At 42.9% G+C, this 19,428-nt stretch overlaps 1 long non-coding RNA gene across 1 annotated transcript in view; it reads left to right on the top strand.

Moving 5' to 3' along the window:
* Positions 1-9,167, top strand: part of LOC141258097 (uncharacterized) — a 136,738-nt gene extending 127,571 nt beyond the window's left edge. The window contains exon 3 of the long non-coding RNA XR_012318198.1: positions 8,102-9,167. This is a non-coding gene — a long non-coding RNA (uncharacterized lncRNA). The remainder of the gene's footprint in view (positions 1-8,101) is intronic.
* Positions 9,168-19,428: the final 10,261 nt, after the last annotated feature.

Here is a 19,428-nt window from a genome sequence, read left to right as displayed (position 1 = left end):
CATACCAGGATAGGAATGAGGGGTACCATGCATACCAGGATAAGGGGTACCATACATACAAGGATAGGGATGAAGGATGGGGCAGCATGCATACCAGGATTGGGTATGAGGGAGCCATGGGTACCAGGATGAGGGGCGCCATGCATGCCAGGATTGGGATGAGGGGTGCCATGCATACCAGGATTGGGGGTGAGGGGTGCCATGCATACCAGGATTGGGGGTGAGGGGTGCCATGCATACCAGGATTGGGGGTGAGGCGTGCGATGTATACCAGGATAGGGATGAGGGCTGCCATGCATACTTGGATAAGGATGGGGGGTACCAGGATTGGGGGATGAGGGGGCCACATATACCAGGATTGGGGGTGAGGGGACCATGCATACCCGGATTGAGGGATGAGGGGGCCACACATACCAGGTATTGGGGCATTAGGGGGCCACACATACCATGATTGGGGGTGAGGGGACCATGCATACCAATATTGGGGATGAGATGTGCCATGCATACCAGGATAGGGATGAGGGGTACCATGCATACCAGGTTGAGGGATGGGGTGCCATGCATACCAGGATAGGGATGAGGGGTACCATGCATACCAGGATGAGGGGTACCATACATATACCAGGATAGGGATGGGGGATGGGGTAGCATGCATACCAGGATTGGGTATGAGGGAGCCATGAGTACCAGGATGAGGGGCGCCATGCATGCCAGGATTGGGATGAGGGGTGCCATGCATACCAGGATTGGGGGTGAGGGGTGCCATGCATACCAGGATTGAAGGTGAGGGGTTCCATGCTTACTAGGATAAGGATAAGGCGTGCCATGCATACCAGGATAGGGATGAGGGGTGCCATGCATACCAGGATTAGTGGTGAGAGGTGCCATGCATACCAGGATTGGGGGTGATGGGTGCCATGCATACCGGGATTGGGGGTGAGGGGTGCCATGCATACCAAGAAAGGGATGATGGGTGCCATGCATACCAGGATTGGGGGTGAGGAGTGCCATGCATACCAGGATTGGGGGTGATGGGTGCCATGCATACCGGGATTAGGGGTGAGGGGTGCCATGCATACCAAGATAGGGATGAGGCGTGCCATGCATACCAGGATTGGGGGTGAGGGGTGCCATGCATACCAGGATTGGGGGTGAGGGGTGCCATGCATACCCAGATAGGGATGAGGCGTGCCATGCATTACAGGATAGGGATGAAGGCAGCACATAACAGGATGGGGGAACAGGATGGGGGCAGCACAAATACCAGGATGGGGGCAGCACAAATACCAGCATGGGAGACCATATACCAATAAAAATGCTCGCCACCCGGGCATAGAACGGGCTCAATAGCTAGTGTATATATATATATATATGTACATATACAGTAGATAGATTTTCTGTGTTAGTCAAGTAAATAGTGTAACCTGTTCACAACAGCGGGAAAAATAAGAGCACATACTTGCCATTTTTGACTTGCTGACAGGTCCTCTTTAAACTCTGAAGACCAAACTATTTGAAATATGAAGATTATCTCATGTATATTAAGCCACAACAATGCATAGCTACCTTCATTATCCCGCAGAAAATGCTCCGTCGTTATTTATCCCCTGATACAATGAATTATTGTGTCTACAAATTACTGGCTATGATGAGAATAATCTTAGGGATTTAATAAAATAAAACTTGGCATGATAGAGCAGCATCTTTCTTGTTTGATGAGTTATGTGCCAGTTCCTTTATGAATATTTAATGACTTTAATAAACTAATTTCATAAATCATCTGGGGTGTTACTAAGAACTTTTTGGACCCAGTAATTATTGACCAGTCACAAAAATTGATAACCTGTCAATCATTGCTTTGGATAATATTTATACAAACTCCCACTAGCAGCATCTTTAAAGAGGACCTGTCAGGTGATTCATGGACAGACTCCCTCATTGCTGACATCTATGTAAGAGGAAACATAGTTTAAACAGCAGCCAGGGACAGGAAGACTAATCATCTGGCCAGGTATCACCCCTCCCTGCTCTGCTTTATTGACAGGTCTTTACCTATACACATTCAGAAAAATTAACTGTCAATCAATAAGAACTGGCTTGGACCTAAAAATCAATATGAGGCGCGGCAATACCGGTTCATGGATTGTCCAATATTCTTAGAAGAAAATGTCAATGCAGGATACTACATAGACAAAATCCAGCAATGCTGCCCTGGCTTCCTCTCTCCTGGCTTCTTATTTTGGGAGGTTAGATGACTAGTGTAGCCAATCACCAGCAGTAGTCATTTGGAATCCTCATCCAGAAGAAGCAAGGAGACTGGCAGATGGGGGTGTCAGTTGACCAATCAGAAGAAGCCAGGAGACCAGTGCGGAGTGCTAGCCACAGGTGAGTTGTTTTTTTTAGGACAGTGTGAGCCTATTAATGCAGCGTTTATTAGTATCGAACAATTTAATTAAAGAGAATCTGTCACTAGGTTTTTGCAACCCCATCTGAGAGCAAAAAAATGTAAAGGAAGAGACCTTGACTCAAGCAATGTATCACTTACTGGGCTGCTTGCTGTCATCAACACTGATTGGCAGCTTTCTGCTCATGCACCTTGTATACAATAAGCTGCCAATCAGTGGTGGGGGCAGGGTTGTACAAAGCTCATGAATATGGAGGGCTACCTGGCAGCAGGCTTACTAATCCTCTAGTGATAATCTCCTGCTGATAAAACTGGGATTCTATCACAACTAAAGTAAGCAGCCCAGTAAGTGATACATTGCTAGAATCAGGGTATCTGTCTCTACATTATGCTGCTCTCAAATCAGTTGTCAAAAACCTGGCACAGATTCCATTTGACTGTGCACACAATTGCTGGATTATGTCTATGTGCAAAGACGTGTGCAACAGTATTTTTTCTTTCAGCAAAATGGTGTCAATGGCTAGACGTCACACGTTGTCTCCCTGTGCTGAGTTCATGCACCATTCATAGAAGAATATACAATGGAAGCAAAGGGTTGTGGCCTTCACGGTCATCAGACCTAACAATATACAACTTTTACCTGTGGGATTACTCAAAATGTAAGTGAAACCGCAAATCAAAACTCATGTCTGGAATTGCGAGCATGTGGTGACGTAGAAGGTATTCCTAAATACTTCAGGCACAACTTTGCATAGGTGCTGGCGAAAAGCACTTCCAGCATTACCTGTATCAGTATGTTACTCTTAGATTATCATGTACAAACCACAAAAGGGGGACAGGGTTTTGTTTCTCAGACCCCAACCTGTAAATCAGGTTTCCAGGCTCTGAAATGCTGCGTTTTCAAAGACTCAAATTACTGAACCCATATAATGATCAGTGGACCAGTTTAAGGGTATGTTCACACTATGTACCCGATTCATCAAGACCCGTGTTGTTCATGCCAGTCTTGATGAGGAGGGTATGCTGGAGTCAGATGCACCTGATTCATAAAGAGGTGCACGCGTCTTCATGAATCTGGAGCATCTGATGAGTGACATATGCCACACCAGAAATCTCACTCCAGTCAGTGACTGGAGTGAGATTTCTGGGGAAGGGAACACAATAGTGCATCATGCTCTGCCACATCCCATCCCGCCCCCGTTCTGCCCATTTCGGCGGAGCTGGGAGAAACTGGTATGAAAGCGCCAAAAGTCGTAAAATTTTGGCAGAAATCTGAGTTGCTTCTAAATTTTGCAACTTTTCAAAGCTTTTATGCCAGAAATCTGTCTTATAAGCTTTGTTGCATCGGTCCCTGTGCTATTTCCAGGGGTCAAAAACGACGAGTTTTTCATCCATAAAGCACTTCAGGAAACACTGGTGTTTTTTGTCCCGAAGCGTTTTTTGAACATTTCCTGATGTGTTTTGTAAACGTTTTCTTTGATGTTTTATGTTAAAATCTTCAGTGTTTTTTAGTATTTTTTGGGACGAGTTTTTTTGACATCCGTTAATCAGTAAATAAAACGTCTGTATCTTTGGAGGCGGAAACTCTTACAAAATAAATCAAAAAGACGTTCAGGTGTGTTGTGGGCATATTTTTTAGCCTTCCCTTTGACTTTTATTGTAAAACGGCTTCACTGCGGAAAAATGCCTGAAGAATGGTCGGCTGGCTTCTTTTAACTACTTGGGATTTTTGTATCCCAAAAACAGTTAAAAAAAAAAACATTCAGAAGCCTGAAGGTACGAACATCAAAGTCGTTTTACAACAGAAATGAATAAGAAGAGTCATTCTAACGTTCTCTGAGGGCGCTTCTTGGAGCGAACCTGCTTAAAAACGTCTGTAAGAGAAAAACGTAGTGTGAACATTACCTTAGAACGGCCCCACAAAAGCAGTTTTCCAGTCCGTTACACATCAGGAAATGCTATGTATTTGACCACGTCCTCAGCACAAGATTTCCTGAACAGCGTGTCCTAGTCCCAGCGCACAGAACAGCTGCGGACAGCATGCCATTGTTTACGAGAATTCGGACAAAAGATGATGACGTTGGCAGGGTAATGATACACGGCCCTGCTCTCATTCTGCAGCTGAGGTAAATGGGACAAAGGTTTTGGATTATTCTTTTTTTTTTTAACAAAATTTAAAGCAAGTCATCAAGATTTTTTTTGTTACCTTTACCAATGCAGCTGTTATATTGTGCTGACTAGAATGACATTGGAACATGGTGTACTGCAGTCTACCTCGGGAGGGGGACGGGGGAACTTCTGGAAAAATTCAATAGAGAAGCTGCTTTTGAGGAACAAAAAGCCTGTGCAATCCAAGTACATGATATACACTGAGACGATGAATACACCATCATTGGGTACAATTTCCCTCTCCATCTCTGATACAAACATATTTACTAGGTCCACAAGGACAAAGTCTGGAGGGAAATGCAGCCAAAACGTGAAAACTGAAAAGATACGAATGTGCTCCAGATGGCTTATTCATTGTTGTGTTACTTCTCCCCAATTCTGGCATTAGGCCTTGTAAGCTTATGTTCTCCGCTGTTGTTTGCTAAATACAAAATGTTATTGCAATAAAAAGCTATTTTTTTTTAATAACTATATAGAAGAAAAAGTGCTGCTCTCAGAAACATTACTATTAAGCTAATACCACACACTAATTTATATTGTGCCAACAATTGGGGTCTCCTAGACAGTGTATGGCGAACTAGAAAGGAGTTGATGAGAAGGACAGGTTGCTATGCATTGGGAGTTTATGGGATTAGCGAAAGTCTCGGCTGTTTCAGCAATTTTTGGAAACTACAATGGAAATATCATGGTCTCTGCCTTTGTGAAGTGAGAACAAAAGAGAAAAGGACATCAATGTTGGTGTAAGTGGAACTGCCACCTATCAGGTATTTATGGCATATACTTTTGATATCCCATAAATGTTGCAGAGTCTGATAGCCCTTGAAGTTTTATTGCAGCCCTTGGAATTGATTTACAATGAAAATGTGACCCTCAAACCAAAAAAGATTGTCCATCTCTGCTCTAAAGATTAGTCTCATGGTGAAGCCATTTAACACAAGAATTTTTTGGGGAATGAGAAGGAAATATTTATTTTGCAGTATTTTAAAGGGGCAAAGCCTCATCCAAATGTCTGTAATGCAGGTTTTATGATGAGATAGCAGAGCCATGTATCTAATCCCATTCGGTGTCACACTGACTGCTGAACCCAGCATCTAAGCTTATTCTGTGTCACACAGTCCGCTGAGCCCTGGCATCTAATCCCATCATGTGTCACACAGTCCGCTAAACCTGGCATCTAATCCCATCATGTATCACACAGTCCGCTAAACCCGACATCTAATCCCATCATGTGTCACACAGCCCGCTAAACCTGGCATCTAATCCCATCATGTATCACACAGTCCGCTAAACCCGACATCTAATCCCATCATGTGTCACACAGCCCGCTAAACCTGGCATCTAATCCCATCATGTGTCACACAGCCCGCTAAACCTGGCATCTAATCCCATCATGTATCACACAGTCCGCTAAACCCGACATCTAATCCCATCATGTGTCACACAGCCCGCTAAACCTGGCATCTAATCCCATCATGTGTCACACAGCCCGCTAAACCTGGCATCTAATCCCATCATGTGTCACACAGTCCGCTAAACCCGACATCTAATCCCATCATGTATCACACAGTCCGCTAAACCCGACATCTAATCCCATCATGTATCACACAGCCCGCTAAACCCGGCATCTAATTCCATCATGTGTCACACAGTCCACTGAGCCCTGCATCTAATCCCATCCTGTGTCACACACTGCTGAGCCCTGCAGCTAATCTCAGAGCGTGATACAACACACAATGAATGTCTAATCCCAGAGCATGATACAATCTGCGTGTCTAATCCCAGAACGTGATACAATCCACGTGTCTGATCACAGCGTGTGATACACTCCGCATGTCTGATTACAGCGTGTGATACAAACCGCTTGTCTAATCCGTGAGCATGATACACTCCGCGTGTCTCAACCCAGCATGTGATAGACTCAGCATGTCTAATCCTATGGCATGATGCACTGCATGTGTCTAATCCCAGGGCATGATACACTCCACGAGTCTAATCCCAGCATGTGATACACATCATGTGTCTGAAGCCAGCGCTTGATAGACTCTGTGCACCTAATCCAAGCACAAGATAAACCCTGAGTACATATTCCACCGCATGATACACTCTGCGTGTCTAATCCCAGTGCGTAATACACTCAGCGTGTCTGAGGCCAGCGCATGATACACTCTGCGTGTCTAATCCCAGCACAGGATACAATCCACGTATCTAATCCCTGAGTGTGATACACTCCGTGTGTCTAATTCCAGCATGTGCTATACTCCGCGTGTCTAATTACAGCGCATGATATACTCCATGTGTCTAATTCCATGGCATGATACACTCCACCTCTCTAATCCCAGCATGTCAGCATATGATACACTCCGTGTGTCTGAGACCAGCTCTTGATACACTCTGTGTGCCTAATCTCAGCACGCGATAAACCCCGTGTATATAATCCACAGCATGTTACACTCCACATATCTAATTCCGGCGCATGATACACCTCTTGTATCTAATCCCAGAGCGTGATACACTCCGCATGTGTAATCCCAGCATGTGAGACACTCCGCATGTCTAATCCCAGTGCATGATGCACTCTGCGTGTCTAATCCCAGCGCTTGACACACTCCGCATACCTAACCGCAATGCATGATAAACCCTACATACATAATCCAGCGCATTAACCTATAAAAAAAAAATTTGTTCAATAAGAACCAGAAAATAATAAAAAGGTAAAACTTTATTGTCATTTATAACATACAAAATATAAGATAAAAACATTTTGTTAAAAAATGTGAGAAACCAATAGATGGCACCACAACAAGTAGAGTATCACAGGAGGTAAGCATGGGATCATGCAATGGTCCTAAAATTGACAGTGAAATAGAACAAAAAGTAACATATACATGCATATCCAAATCTACATATAAATAAATGATGACATGATACAGTATAGAAAGTAAGTATTGTTCAAATATGTGTCACCAGTACACAGATATCAGAGTGGAAACACAAAAATAAATGTATTGAATGCGATCAAATGTAAGATCAAATAATATCCCACAGGTGTGTCTCTCCAATGCATGGGGTACATGATATTTGACAAGGATGTACTAAAGTACATCCTTGTCAAATATCAATAATACCAATATAATGTATATGATCAAAGGGTGAGCATCCCAAAAATATGTATCACCAGTATCAAAATACAAACAAGCGACACAAGAGTGGATAGGAGCCATGTACTGTACTGTATATGATCACATCCTGGAGGTATAACACTGTGTATGTGAGCCTCGTATCACAAAGTGACATAATATCTGCTAAACCAATTGTCACAAGAAAAATGTATGTGCAAATATGCATAATTACCTCCTATAGGACGTGGTGCCAAACCCCGACACGCGTTTCAGCGTTTAGTCTTCCTCCTCAAAGTACATGGCTCCTATCCACTCTTGTGTCTCTGGTTTGTATTTTGATACTGGTGATATATATTTTTGGGATACTAAAGAGTATTTTGAGTATTTTGAACGTATAATTTTTTTGCAGATTTTCAGAAGCCATTCTGTATAAACTTGAATGTTTATTGGATGAAGCAGATCAGGTGATGTGTGTCTGTGTAATGAGGGAGAGAATGGCCTAAGGATACAACACCCTTTATCAAGGTGTGCAGGATTATTAGACATCTTGTTTTCCTCCAGCAAAATGGGACAAAAAAGAGGTTTTACTAATTCAAAAATTGTTAAAAGTCTTACAGAGTGATGCAGCGCTCTTGAAATTGCTAAGATATTGGGAAGTGATCACAGAACCATCAAACGCTTTGGTGCAAATAGTCAACAGGGTTGCAAAAAACGTGTTGAGAAACAAAGACACATTAACTGCCAAAGATATGAGAAGAATCAAACATGAAGTGACTTGGAAGCCCTTATCCTCCAGTGCTGTGATATTCCAGAGCTGCAACCTTCCTGGAGGGTCCAGAAGTACAAGGTGTTCAGCGCTCAGAGACATCACCGGTGAGGGAGGCTGAAACCCGACCACCACTGAACAGAAACAGAAGGTGAAACATCAAGACTGGGCCAAGAAATATCTGTTTTTCAAAGGTTTTATGGACTCATGAGATAAGAAAGAAACCATGATTTTTATGCAGGACAATACTCCATTACTGCATTGAAGTCTCGACCGCTTGGCTGTCAGTAAAGGCCTTAAAGATGAAAGAATAATGACATGGCCCCTTCCTCACCTGACTTACACCTTATTGAGAACTTCTGTTCCCTTCTTAAACTGGAGATTTACGGTGAATGAACACAGCTCACCTCTCTGAACAGAGTCTGGGAGGCTGGGGTCGGTGATTCCCAAAAAGTTGATCGTCAACAAATTAAGAACCTGACAGACTCCATGGCTGGAAGGATTATGACTGTTAGTGAAAAGATGGGGGCTATATTCGTCACTGATTTATATTTTTGGAATGTAAGAAATGTATTTTAATACATTTTGAGCTGTTTGGTTGTTATTCTCACTTTAACAGATGAAGATTAACAATTGAGATGGGAAAATTTACATTTTTCATTTAGTTGCATAACAATTCTGAACATTAGTAGTTTCCCAATAATTCTGCTCACACAGATATTCTCCTAAGAAAGACAAAACCTTACTTTTACTTTCTTAAATTTTCAGGTTTATTAACCTTATGGATGGACTGACAGCATTGTAGTTGTGCAATGATAAAATGAATCATCAAAAATACAAATTGCTTAATAATTGTGTACACAGAATACAGTATTACTGTTTTCAATACCATGTTTGTCAGCCAGATGTATGGTATAATATAAGCACTTTTTACCATTTACCTTTCATGTCTCCCCTATTTCCTTGTAGGTTTATAAGCTTGTGAGCAGGGCCCTCACTCCTCTTGGTATCTGAGTTATGTTTATTCTCTAATATCTTTATTGTCTGTACAAGTCCCCTCTAAAATTGTATTGTAAAGTGTTGCGGAATATGTTGACGTTATAAAAATAAAAAAATATTATTATCAAGACTCAATTTCTGTTTCTCTGTAGAGAAGCTAATTCCAGTACAATCTGATTAGTGTAATGATAGACTTCACTTTCCTCCTTCTTAGTTCCCATGAATCATATCGTATCAAAAATTTCCAGAACTCCATCTAGTGTCCGTTTAAGGAACTGTAAAGCATATAAAATGAGTCAAACATACACAATGTGCATCAGTCAGAATATGTTTCTACCATATTAGACAGTAGCTAAAAAAGATAAAAATTGGAAGACGTCAGTGGTTCATACCTCTAAAGGGAACCTGTCACCTAATTCATGCTTCTTATAATCACAATTGACCTGTAAAAATATAAAACATCTCGCACATGGCGTACTACTGATCGCCTCTCTCTCCTAGCCACTTTCAACTTCAGACAATGAACAGCTGACACAAAACATCTATCTTCAAAGTTTCTTTATAGTAACAGAAAAATGTCAAATACATATCACCTGTGAGTATATGAAAAATAGAAAATCCACCATCTCTGACAATCAGTCCATTTACCGAGGTGTTCTAGCCGGGTTCCAGCTATTTTCAGTGGGGACGCTGCATAGATGGAAACATTATGTCCATACCTGTTGCTTCAGAAAAGGGGAGGTCTCCAAAACGTCTTATCAGTTCCGGACATTATGTTTCCATCTATGCAGCGTCCCCACTGAAAATAGCTGGAACCCGGCCAGCTTTCATGTTTGCATATTATAGCGCTACAGAGTGCTACTTTATTCGTTAGTTATATATGGAGGTAGCTACTCTTAGTAAGCACCTGTATACACCAGTTTTCTGTTTGGAAGTGACAGTCAGTCTTTTGATATTTGTATACATAGGCTTTCTGACTGAACACTCCACCGCTAAGCCTCAGGGGTTTTAATTATAGCAGGATCCTACCTTCCCATATACATGAAGGCTTCAGCCTAAGAGAGGATTCACACTAGGCAGGTTCCCAGCAACGAGAGTCGCCTTATTGTGGCTTCCGGGTACACATGAATTGACCAAGTTATATGCTAAGTATTCTTAATTATTCTTATTTTCTAGAGGAGTAATGCAATTCAAATGTCATATATTTCATGTATGCATACTATAGAGCTACAGAGTGCTACTTTATTTGTTAGTTATATAAGGAGATGGCTACTCTTAGTAAGCACCTGTACACACCTGTTCTCTGTTTTGGAAGTGACGGTCAGTCTTTTGATATTTGGAACCCAGACAGATCACCTCGCTAAATTGACTGATTCCAATATGGGGAGAGTGGTTGTGGATTTTCTATTTTTCATATACCAAAGAGCGACATGTATTTGGAATTTTTCTATCGCTATAAAAATGCTTTGAAGATATTTTTTATGCCATTTGTTCATGCTGCCCCAACCACAGGTAGCAGCGCTCAGACCTTGCCTGCATTATTGCAGCCGTGTATGTTTTACTCTGAAATGCGGTGGTGTTACAGTGAAATGAAACTGTGAAAGCCAACTGGGGACTGTGTGTCTTGGATGACAAGTCCCTGGAGGCTGCTGCTCTCCCCAATCCTCTTGACTAAGGGTATGTGCACATGATTGGTATGGGCAGCGCTTTGAACACAGTATACTTTATGCTGCGTCCAAAGCGCTGCACGCAGGTGACTCCACATGTGTTCATTGAACCATGCGGATTCACCGCAATCAATACTGATTATTGATCTAATATTGATCTAATTTCCAGCGACTCCTTAAGAGAAATTGACATGATGCGGCCTGGAAAGACGCGTCGCATGTCCGTGTCCGCGAGTGAGCCACAGGTGCACAGAGATGCATAGTGTACATGGGATTTCTACAAATCCCATCCACTATGCTGTAACATCTGGCTGCTGTGGTTTGCACGCAGCGCAAGTGCGCTGCATGCAATCCGCAGTGATTACTAATCGTGTGCACATACCCTTAGAGATGTCTCCCTATACAGGCATTTCTGAATAACCGTGCAACTAGTAACTAATTAATGCTTCCCGGGGTTGGAACAGCATGAATAAGAAGATAGGTTCCCTTTAATGACATCTACATTGACAAATGGTGTACTCCCATGCACCCCTCTGTAGTCTGTGCACACTTGTACAAATCTCCACAGTGTTGTCAAATCATCCAAGGGTCCAAAACCCAAGACCAGACATTCTCCTCCAATTAATCGCTTTATTAAGTTACAGAATACACAGAGCAAATAGCATGCAACGTTTCGGCCACATAGGGCATTTTTCAAGCCATAAGTGAACAGAGGTGTACAATAAATGGCTTGACAAAGGCCCTATGTGGCCAAAACGTTGCAGGTTATTTGCTCTGTGTATGCTGTAACTTAATAAAGCGATTAATTGGAGGAGAACATCTGGTGCCTTGGATTTTGGACCCTTTAATGACATCTGCCATCATATTGTAACTAAATTATTAAAAGGTACCAACTAGTGAGGATTCAATTTTTGCCTCACCAGCAATAGAGACAAATTATGTAGATTCTCTGTTCCTGTGAACTAGATTTCATTCATTCATGTTAAAGGGGTTGTCCGGTCTCAGAAGAAAAGTGTGCAAACACTCTGTGACTGTAGATTGCCAAATTGTGACACAGTCCTCTGTATTCCCCAATCAGGTGGAAGGTCACATGAACGCATGTTTGCATAGTTGTGGTCACATACGCAGAGAAGCCGAGTGAGACTAGTGAGAACGTGACTGCAGGTAAGTAAATTGCATACCTGAGGTGACGTGACTGCCCAACTGCATGGGGAAGGCCGGGGAATCGTGACAGTATGCACATCACACACTCTAACGATTCGACAGTCAACAGTCACATAAAGTGACAGAAGACTTTTCTTCTGAGACCTAATATGCAAATTGCCTCTTCAGAGAGGAAGAGGATTTGAACTCTATAGCGCCACCTGTTGGAAGCAGCAATCCTACAAGTCACAATCGACCCTTTACAGAGTCTTGTACTATCACTTAGGATAAAAGCCAAATCAGTATCTCAATTTGCAGACACGGTGTTTCGGGGTATTGCCCCTCGTCAGTGCAAAGTATGAGAACTGATTTGGCTAGATGAGAGGCTCTGGTCTGAGGCTAACATCTTTAATTATTTCAGATGTCAGGATTGCAATCCATGCCAGCTGAGTACAAGTTCAGTCCTGTAGCATGCGACACTGTTGCAGTATTCATGCCAATTTCTTTAATCTGACAAGGTGCATCATGCTGAGGCTTGGTTAGGACAGAAGTGCACAACAGGGAAATATCACAAGAAAAATGAGAGAGGATGAGAGCGATGGTAGTGCTCACCTGGGGTGGTTGTGTATGAACATAACACCCGTAAGAGCCTTAAAGTTTGCAGCTGTAGCCCCGTGGCTGGAGGAAAAAAGATAGCAATTCACCTTATTGGAGAGGTCATAGTACCTGGAATTTATTGGCAAAATCACATTTGTTTTTTAACCTGGAAAAAGGAGTCAGTCCGGCACCAAAACGCATTGATGTAAAAAAAACTTGATTTTATACCATCAAGGATTCTTCATTTCCACAAGTGCTTCTCAGGTATCGTGATCTCTCCACTAAAGTGAAGTTGCATCATGGGGCTTACTATAACTGTAACCTTTGAAAAATGAGCTTTTACCCTGCAGTGTCACATATGATAATGAGGTAGGACTAGTCTGGCGAAGCATCTCTTTCCCTGGACCAGTCTTAGTTTAGATCTTCTAATCACACCTCCCTAGTCGTGATTGGCAGCCTGCATGCAATATTCGTCAATCACCCCCTAGGACCAAGGGATTAAACATAGTCTATGTCAGAAATTAGTGTAAAATAAGGGCAAAAATCTATTCTTGCTTATAGTAGGCGGAGATTAGCTTTACTGGCACACGGAAAGGAATGAGGCCACTTATGTACTAGCAAATTTAATATAACATGCCAGAAATTGACATAAATCAGGATGCAAGTCTACACAATCCATGATGAATGGACAACCAAAATGTATTCAGAGTTCAGCAACACTTAAATATTTTGTCCCATCCGCCATTATCTGAAGAGCCCAACGGATAAGTGGTAAATACAGTGACGGGAGCTCCATTATCCCAGTAAACTGATAGTAGGAAAAATGGAAAGAAAATCCAAAAGTTAAAACATAACATGAATGTAGAATGAATTGTGTATCTATTATTTTAGTATTATTTCATTGGATGAACAATGTATTTTACATCACAAATGTAAATGTCTTTTTTCTCCACAAAGCATTTACAAGGTTGCATCAAAATGGCTATTAACCAGATCAGTGAATCATTCAGAGCAGACATTATTAGGTTTATTACACGGTTATTCTTGATTCACCTTTGGGTAGGAATCCAATTAGTAGAGTGCAGCGCGCACATCATGTTCCTATGAGGCAAAAGGAACAATACTATTATAGCCATTAATGGGTGAGTCATAAATAGCTGATATGCCCAAGTTGCCCACTCAGTAACATAATGCAGCTTTACTCTCTGGAACACCTTGCAGAACATGGCTTTCGGTTATCTGTGCCTTTGCACATGATTGAATTGTTATTGTCAAATTAAATTAAAAGATTTATTCTAAAAATATATACAGTATATTGTGAACAGTGGCGTCACTAGCATCAAGAATCAGGGCTGCCTAGCCTCCTGAAACATCTTGCCCATTGCCCTAGACCTTCGGCGATGGCCTCTTTGAACTGCAGCAGCGTCAACATGACACCAAATACAGTTGAAACCCGTCATAGAGCAAAGAGCCATAAGCTCCCTGCCCCACCACTCTCCGTCTTGTAGGCTTGGCCTTCTTACAAGAAGTCAGCATCCCGGCGCAGGTAGCGCAATGAAGTCACTGCATTGTCCCCTCTGCCCTGGCCCACCATTTATACAAGCCAGAAAAGGAAACAGAGGCTACGTTAGACCAGGAATTAAGATTAGGTCAGTATAAGTGTTATTATTTTTTATATTATGGGGTCTGTGAGTTGGGGGATGTTGAGTCCATCATACTGTGTGTGGGTGTACTGTGCCATCATAATGAGAGGTGGGGATTCTGGGGAAGTAGCTTATGGGGGCATTATACTGTGTGGGGGGGGCTGTAAAGGTATCATACTTTTTGTGGAGCACTGTAGGGGCATCATGCTGTGTGTGGGGCATCATACTGTGTGTGGGGCATCATACTGTGGGGGCATCATAAGTTGGGTGGTTGTTGTGGCTGCATCATACTGTGTCAAGGGGGCTGTGGTTCATTAAATTGTGTTTGGGTGCTGTTGGGATATTTTTTGACAAACGGCTCAAAGAATAGCCATATTCTGGGGGCGGGAAAATGCCACAGCCAAGTAGACACCTCAGACACCCGCCGACAGCAAGCTCTGCTGGCTGCGCCCAGGCCAAATGCTTCCACACACCCCAGATACGCCAATATATACGCCCCTAATTTAGTATTTAGGTAATATTTAGTCCTGGTATAGCAGCAAGTGTGTGCGTAAGTTGTACAGTGTAACATACAGTGTGTGCAGCATAGACCGTGTATGCAACATTATTTATGCAAGAACATCACTCTCAGCAGCACATTGCCGACAAGTAAACAGGACGTGCTGCCAACAACATGATACTGTAAGGTGACAGAATGATTATGCTCCATGTATTAGCGATCACTCTGTCCCCATCATTCTTCATCAGTGTGTAAAGAAGCCAGTAAACAAGTGCAAACTACTTGAATAAAGTCAATTGGTACTAATTTATGTGCCTGAAATTGGCTCATGTAAATGTACCCTAAATGTTACTCTTGCAATATGGTAGCATTTGGGGCCCCATTTTTAATTTTGTCCAAGGCCACACTTTATCTAAAACTGGGTGTGTTAATAGTTTAAACTCACTGGTGTGCCCACATGATTACTATGGCATACATGCATGTCAAATTGCATGTAATAGCTCAAACTGAAGGTTTACATGTATACCCCAAAGAAGTACTGGCCTTCTTCAACTCAATACAGGAAACCTCAGTATTTAGGACCCCACCACTGCTGACCATCTGACCACTACTGACCATCGGGCGATACATGGGATTTCTTTAGCGCTACTTCACAAATGACTGTCGATTGTTCAAACTCTCATCTATCATTAGATCATTTACTATATTCTATTTATTTATTTTGTCGCTTTTACTATTATAGTTTTATTTTCAAACCCGTTTTTCAAAATTACAACTCCATATAAATGATCGCATCCATTCTTCTTCCTTTTGTACTATTATATGATGCTCCCAGTTAATTATGGCTTTTTAGGCAATGTGTAAAATAACAAAGTTGACCTATGTAACTACACCTAATGTCCACCAGGTGGCACTATAAATCCTTCACCTTACTGAACTGCAATTTTTAAATGACAGATATAGGAACCATATAATATTACTATGTGCACTTGTTATGTCACATCTTCCTCATGAAGAAATCTTGTTTAATCATGGGACAATGTCTGCTGATAATATTATTTCTTTATAATCACCTCTGCTCAGTTCTCCTGATGTTGTATATATTATTCAGCAGGATTTTTTTAAATCAATTCTGGTGCCAATTGAGTCTTTGTGTTTGACGAGTAGTACTAGATTTATATTTGAAATGCCGAATGCCTGGTTTTAGATAAAGTGGGGCCCTTGGCAAAATTAAATGTGGGGCCCCAAATGCTAACATATTGCGCCACACAGAAACATGTACAGTGCTTTCACATGAGACGATTTCTGACTATTAAACAAACACCAATCGACTATACTCCTGTTGATTCAACTATAAACCAGTCATTCGGTGCTTGTTTCCTGCGCTCTTTACACAGTCTGATGAAAGATGATGAAGACAGAACACTTGAAAATATGATTGTTCTGATTATTTAAAGGGGTCGTCCATGACTAATAGTGAACTTCATACTTATCATACTTATCCATGGTTACGGCCTCTGTGGCGTTCCTGCCCACGCTTGCATAGTTAGTAAGGAGTTTATCATTATCGATATAGAACTTCCAGACGGGACGGCTATGCAGTCAGTGCGCATAAAGTGCAGGAGTGAGGTGGTCGGGCAGTGAGCTACTGCGCAGGTTCTAACTATGCACGCTCCCGAGAACCCGGCCATTGATAATGATAAAATCCTTACTAACTATGCGGCCAGGAACACCATAGAGGCCATAACCATGGACACCTGAGTGACTGCAATACCCTGCACATGGGGTAATCAATACAACTAAAATAAACTATATGGAATATCTAATTGGAGGTAATTACTAATCTTATTATAATTTATTTATATAGCACCATTTATTCCATGGCGCTGTACATAAGGAGGGGTTACATACAAAATACAGATATCACTTACAGTTACCAACTAACAATGATAGACTGGTACAGAGGGAAGAGGACCCAGGCCTTGCGGGCTTACATTCTACATTATTAATATTACACCTAGTACATATTGAAATAGGATCTTTGAGAAGGGTATACCACTTTAATGAGCTGGGAGACCAAACTAAGCATGAGTCAGTGTCACGATTCCACCACTCAGTGTCCTAAGGACGCTGTGAGTGACAGCTCAGCCGCCCTATAGGATCAGGGGTGCACTGAGCTGTCAGGATTGTGAATGACCGATCAGCTGTCCAATCTGGCAGGGTCTGTGGTTTTTCCTCCAGGTGTCGTCCGTTCTGGATGATTACCTGGATATTTAGCTGGCTGGCAATGAATAGAACATTGCCAGTTGTAGCTTAACTCAAGTGGTATGTGTTTGCTCTGTGCTGTGAGCTCTGAGCTCTTTGCTGTGTGCGCTGAGCTCTTATATTCTGATCTTTGTTGCTCAACCTTGGATTTGCCTTTGACCATTTTTTTGCCTAACCCCTTTGTCTTGATCCACTACCTTCTTGGAATTTTGACCCCGGACTGTGACCTGACTATGCTTTTGTTTAACCCCTCTGTTTATATGATGTATCCTCCTGGCTTTTGACCTCGGACTCCTCTACTTCCCTGACTCACGGCTTGTCCGTGAGAAGTTATTCAGCATCACAGTCAGAATTGACAACCAGCGCATGTTCAATAGAAAAGATAACCCAGCTTCTGAAAAGGATGTGTTGAAGTCCCATTTCAATGTTTCGATGCACTGAAAGCAACTGTGGAAAGTAACCACAGTGCCGCACCTTCAATGACACGTAATTTTAACACTATATGTTACACACACCAAAAGCCACACACACTTTCTCTGCTACACACTCCCCGTGCTACACATATGTAGTAGTGGTGAAGTTGATAGTCTACCCTTGATACTAGAAAGGGTTAAAAGCACATTACTGTAATTAGAGCCCTCTGGGGCTGCAGTTTGGTCCAGGTAGGGTTAACTGTAACAGCCAGCCCAGTAGAGGAAGGGGGAACTCAATGCTAGTGCTTAGTGCAGGAAGTGAGCACAGTGAGTAGTGTGCAGTACTGCAGAAAGCTACAGGCTCTATAATGGCTGCTAGGGTAGATGTGGACCTAGTATCCCAGACAGTGGTTCACCAGAGAATCCCTCCACAAGAGTCCATTTAGCTGGCCTGAGAACCTTGAGGAAGTTGTTGGGGACCTGGGGGCACATTCTGTCTGTGAGGCTGCAGAATAAGTCAGGACTCAAGCTCTAGGAGGTGGAATGAATTGGGATCCAGATATACTGTCATTGGTGAGGAAGAGTCTCTAGGGCTAGAGACGAAAGCAACAGTGATTCTTCACCTAGATTGGGAACCAGTGCTGAAGTTGTATCCGGTACCTGTGGGAAAGATGACAACCCATTGGGACTTATCCTTTATGCCTGCCTGTAAATACTTTAAATACTGCCAGTTACCAAGTAAAGTTCTAGTTGTTTTTACAACTCTGTGTCCTCTGAATTGATTGTTGCCCTGGTTCCAGAAGACGAATCCCTGGAGTCAGAAGAGGTCGGCTTGCCAGAAGTAAGTGGGAAACACCACATACACAGCAGCACACCAGAGCGAGAGCACACTTTGTCTGTAGGGTGCCAAAGTGAGCATGAGCTACAGTTCGCCCACGACTACCTCGTTTGGGCACCTTAAATTTGGCATAGTCAGCAGGATACGAGCTCCTTGCATGAAGAAAACGGGGAAGAGCTGACTCAGAGCACAGATGCAAGAGTTCTGGAAGACATGCGGACAAAGATGGTGGCCCGAAGCTTGGATTCCAAAATGGTGACAGCGGCGGTGAAGAACAGGAGAAAAACCACCTATCATGGGAGAAGACGGCGCCCGAGAGCACGAAAGTATGTCTAGCCCCCACGCGGTCCGGCCCGAAGAAGGATGGGCCCAGTAGCCAAGATCAATCCCAGGATGGGAGGTATGTTGAAGATGAGGGTGTAGCGCAGGGTAAAGCCCGGCCCAGTGAGTGGCAGTGCGCCAAGAAAGGGGGCGCAGCTTAAGGCGGAGTCGCAGAGAATGAAGTGTGACGCGGTGGCTGTGTCAGAAGATCGGCACAAAAAGAGGTGGAGTCCGGTGCACAGGAAGTGCGTCACCGGGAAGCAACCAGCGCCATTTTCTGCCTTGCGTATGAGTAGAAGGAGGTGCAACCACAAAGCTTTGAAGTGAACCAGACTGTGAACTAGACTGCCCAATGGAGGAGAGCGACGAGGACAAAATTCCGGAGATCTTTACCCAGAGGCTGCAGCTGGAAGCTACCCAGCGATGGGCGCCATCCATGGACCACCACCACTACCACCAGTCACCGTACAATGGACAACTGTACCGCAACCTGATGGGACTATTCGTACATGAGTTCTGGGTGATGTGTTGAAGCTGGATTCCAGGCAACGACACCCCCTTGGCTGAGGGAGGAGAAACTCCAGG

The sequence above is a fragment of the Phyllobates terribilis genome, unplaced genomic scaffold (genome assembly GCF_046119375.1).
Source record: "Phyllobates terribilis strain yellow unplaced genomic scaffold, ASM4611937v1 Scaffold_3__8_contigs__length_932513732, whole genome shotgun sequence".
Lineage (NCBI taxonomy): Eukaryota > Metazoa > Chordata > Amphibia > Anura > Dendrobatidae > Phyllobates > Phyllobates terribilis.
This window is presented reverse-complemented; position numbering and strand designations above follow the sequence as displayed.